The sequence below is a fragment of the Tigriopus californicus genome, chromosome 12 (genome assembly GCF_007210705.1).
Source record: "Tigriopus californicus strain San Diego chromosome 12, Tcal_SD_v2.1, whole genome shotgun sequence".
Taxonomy (NCBI): domain Eukaryota; kingdom Metazoa; phylum Arthropoda; class Copepoda; order Harpacticoida; family Harpacticidae; genus Tigriopus; species Tigriopus californicus.
Window position 1 is genome coordinate 7,434,161 of NC_081451.1, and position 4,902 is coordinate 7,439,062.

Consider the following 4,902-nt stretch of genomic DNA (forward strand, 5'->3'; position numbering starts at 1 on the left):
TTTCCTTCCCTTTTTCTTCTTCTACTTTACATTTGATTTCCTTAGGCCATTACTCTTACATACATGAGGCAACCGTGTTCAGAGTGGCAACAAACAATAAACAATAAATGTGAATAACTGAATCCGGTCGGCTCCGAGAAGTGGAAACTGTTTCGAAGGACAGATATCGTCATTGTATAGGAGTAGGAAACCCAAGAAGCCGTGCAAAAGAGCAAGAGGACCTGGGACAATGCCGAGTCTGAGTACGGCACTTCGTCACTCTGTTAGTGGACCTAAAATCCCGTCGAGTGGATGCCATCCGAGCATCTCCGTTGGACCATCTCGCCAGACATCGAGCTGTAATTATCCACCCATTGTTTCATATGTAAATATCCCCTTTCCCATTGGCCCAACAATTCCCCCACTTTTCTTACCGGAGACAGCTGATAGGCGGTGTGTTTTTGATGAATGAAGTAGATTGAACTGTACAGTTTGCCTTGAAGAGTAGCCTAGATTGCCCAGACGACCGAGATCGCACTGGCATCATAGGGAGTAGAGGTAGCCTGTGATTTGTATGCAACTGTATCTAAAGTTCATCACTTTTGTAGCAGAAATCAGTAGTTAGACTCTAGAGTAGAGGTCGACTATGATAGACGCATTTAGACTAGGATAGTGACCACATTTTGCAGGATAGTTAGCCTTAAAGATAGGCCCAGGTGTATGACAGACAACCGAGATTGATCTGGGACCAATGGGGAGTAGAGGTAGCTAACGATTTGTATCCTTAGTCAATTGATTGATGATTGTTTGAGGCCCTGATAAAGGAAGCTCGAATTATTACTAGTACTAGGTGCTCTCCATCTTTGAGAGCTATCACGTATTTTTACCCAGTGCTTGGGTCAGGAGTTCCATGTTTCCGTTCACCATGGGAATTCAATAGGTCAGGACCTTTCACCCCTGGCTGGTGGACGGAACACCCCTGGTCGAAGCCAAGTTTCTGTCATGGAAATGAACAAGACCTGCCTATCTAAAGCTAGTTCCTCAAGAACCTTGATCTTTGTGCTGTCTTTTTTGGAAATAAGACAATGCACTTTTTAATAAAGCCCTTTTATGGGCAGATAGCCCTTCAATGGACTAGAGCTATTAAATCTTTGAATAGGCTCTCTAACCTTAAAAAATCCTGCTTTTGGACAAAACTCATGTTAGAGGGAGGATAAGAGAACCTATGGGGAGAGGGTGAAAGGGGAGGAGAAGAGGGAGAAGAAACTCTGGCCGCCACCTGAGCATACGATCTAAAAGATGCGTGGGGCTCATGGCGACCAGAGGGGGGCTTAGGGCTACAAAGTTTGGGCAGAAGTGAGGTTAAAGGAATTGAGGGTGAGATTGTAGGAGAGGGAGGAGAACAAGGGGAGGGAAATAGCGAAGGAGAGAGGAAAGGAGTGGGGTAAGTCTGTTTAGAGACTTTACGACGAGGTTGAGACAACTGCTGTCTCTTCCTTCTAGTGCCCCTGAGATGGGCATTTGTGCATTTGAAATTGAGGCATACCTTGTGCCTCAAAGATCTCATGCACATAAATGGGTGGAAAAATCAACACCCCTGTTTGGAACAGCCCTTCTCATTGAATTAGAGAAGGCCAAACTCTCTAAGTTTGGGATACCATTCTGGGTGAGCCAGTTTACACTCTTTGCCTGCCTTTTTGTATCTCTGTCGTTTATGGACAATAACAAATCTCAAGAGCAGTCTCTACTATGCTCTCACTCTTTCTGACCTCTTTGACTACAAGGGGTATTTCTTTCAAATCAAGAGGGTCAGTGCCTGTGTTACTTTTGCCTACACTTGACTGGTTCATCCCACGGTCAAGTAGTGGCTGGGTGTGACCAACCCAAGCTATTAAAGCTTCCATAATGAAAGGTTTATTGATAGAGGACGGAGTTTTCACATCCAAACCAGCTCAAGATAGTTCCTAGCCCCTGCAGAAAGTTCCTTTAACGAAGCTTCCATGGTTATTGAAAGCAAGGCTATTTGAGGGATCCTAATTGAAAATACTGGAAACCTGAACAAAGAATATGGAGAAATATTCTGGAAACTTCCTTCAGTTTCAAGAGAAAAGCCGTTAAAAATGAGCGAGAGGAAAATAAAAGGTGAAAAAAGTAAAAGAAGAAGAAGACAGAGCCAAGAGAGCAGCGCGTGTGAATGAGAACCAGTTGTAGAGGTGGTAGGTGGAAACCAAGGAGGAACGTACTCCTTGGGGACAGATAAGAAGAGAATAGGGGATTTCGCTAGGTTGGGGCTACCAACAAAGGAGAAGAGATAAGAGTCGGTCGACTACGGTGACCTACTCTTGGCTGACCAGCTAGCTAGCCTCAGCCAACATACACCAACTCGACTACAGGAACAAGCTAACATCAATGGAATGGAATAGAACAAAAGAAGGTTCTAGAACCCAATTTTGTATTGACAATAGGAAACTAAACGGATTGTAAACAACAAGAAAAATCAACTACATTCACAAGTACATAAAATGAACAGACTATACAATAAAAACAAAATGAACTATTCCTTAAGCCAAAAATACATGAAATAACCTAGAATTGGGATACAAAATATTGATAGACTAAAAAAAGTGAAATGCGACATGAACACAAAAATAGGTACAAGACTAAACTACTAGAGATAGGAAGAAATGGCTCGCAACAAAAGACGGGACTATTAGAGAAATATTTGTGAATCATTGAAAACAAAAAGATTGATAATAGAACAGACAAGTTCTGCAACACAAGAACAAGCCTTTGCATCAATAAGCAAGCCAAACTTCCTTGTCGTTTTTCTTAAAATATAGAAGCACCATGGAGGGACCAAACATTTCAATGCATACCCTCTGATTTATGACATGTTTTCTTTCAAAGGCTGAGAAAGACGTTACCCTAAAAACCCTCAATTTTCAACAAAAGCCAAATACTTTTTTTAAAAATACCTGGTTCTAGCTAGCTAAAAGACAAAATATACTATTGCTGTCAGACAGAAATTAAAATATTAGACAGGATTGTCACCGCCTTTAAAGACATAAACTATTTCTAGATGATGCCTAGACCATGTGGTGAGCATTGCTAATGAAATATGAATTTGTTGCTAGATAATAAAACTTTTTTGCTTTGTTACTTTTGTCCAAAACTCATAAGCTTTTGGCAATTGTAGATTTGCCTATGGCAAACTGGATTATGGTTTTGCTTTTTGAAACTAAAATAGCACTCACTCATTTTTCCACTGATGTAATGTGAAAAGAAGTAGCAGGTAGTTAACAATTTATAATTCAAACCTAGCATTTTTAAATGGCCAAATCCCCGAACGCATGCTTCAAAATTCTTCATTAGCACCGACTGAAGTTCAATTCATCAATAATTTGACGTTTATTTTCGACTTTTTTGAGAAAATGCCTCGTGAAAGTTCGCGCTCATTATCAAATCAAATTTGACGTTTGTTAACCTTTTTCCTCTATTTACAAACGGCTTAAAATGCTTGTGATAGCGGTGTTCAAAAACAAAATATAAAACAATATAGCTCTCAATGAATAAGTAGGAGGAACAAAAACATATTCATATATATTTTGCTTAGAATTGCCTGCTTGCTTTGATAGTACCTTACTGTGGAAAAATGATCTACATAAAGTCTCATTTACGGGTCAAATAATATAACTTAGTTACAAAAAATGCCATATGATGTAAAAATAAGGTTAAGATCAAACAATTTCCAAACTTAACTGCATTGTTGTTTTCTTGCTAGAAACAGTTGTTCTTGAGAAAAAGAATCCGATAGCGAAAGCTTCCTTGTACATATAGTACTTAACCAATCTGGTTTTGCCTCTCAGAGCTAGCGTTTGTTATTGTTTACATTTTGAGGGGGGCGAGAATAACATCCCCCTTCAGTGTAGGGAGTGCTACGCATCAGCTGATTTTCCGCAACCTCTCATTTTAGTCACGTCTTGGGAGGCATAAAAAGGTGAGTGCAATTCTTTTGCATGTGTTAGGGATAACTTTTGAGAGAGATTTTACGGCAATCCATGTGGCTTATTTATAAGAAAAAGAATGGCAACTGAGCAAACGAACCCTGATCAAGCATTTGTTATTATAATACTATAATAATATTATAATTTCAGCTTTTTTAGATATCTACCGATGGCTTAAAGAAAATTTTAGATTTACTGTCAAAATGAAGTAAAAAGACTTGATGGGCACTGATGCCATGTTCAATAATAAATCTTACTTTGCAAAGGCTCAGTGGAGGGCATTGTCAACCAAAAAGCCAATTTCTTCAAACGCGAATTTGTTGCTAAACGATTATATTACAAATTGTTATATGTTAACCTTGTCTAAAACAAACATGTTCATTGCTGATTGTTGGTTTTGCCAAACAAATTATTATTTTAAAAACCAAAAAAACACTCTTTTTCTCCATTATGGATGACAGCATTAATTGGTTTTTGGACTTCATTATCGCTACTGGGAATGAAATTTCCAGCAGTTCAAAACAAAAACCTTATTTATTTATATTTTATTCTTTTTACGGGTTTCTAACCGATGCTTGGTAATAATTTCCCACGAGGTAATGTTTGGTAAAAAATTGGTCTGATAATGAGTTCGAGTTTGCCGCTCTGAAACATCCCAGAACGTAAGGTTGGTCAGGTATTGATTGCAAAAATCAATGAAGATCACGCTTAAAACGTAACAAAGGTTCATTTAAATTGTAGAATTGTCGAAGAGCTATTGGCAAGAGGTTAAACAGGGCCACTGTTCAAGACAAAACCGGCTTGACACTTTTTCAAGATCTTGTTGTCCATTGAATTCACTCAATGTCGATCGGTACAACCAATGCCTCTTCTATCGCTCAATGTCTGTGAATGACTCTGTGACCCTTGCCACAACCCG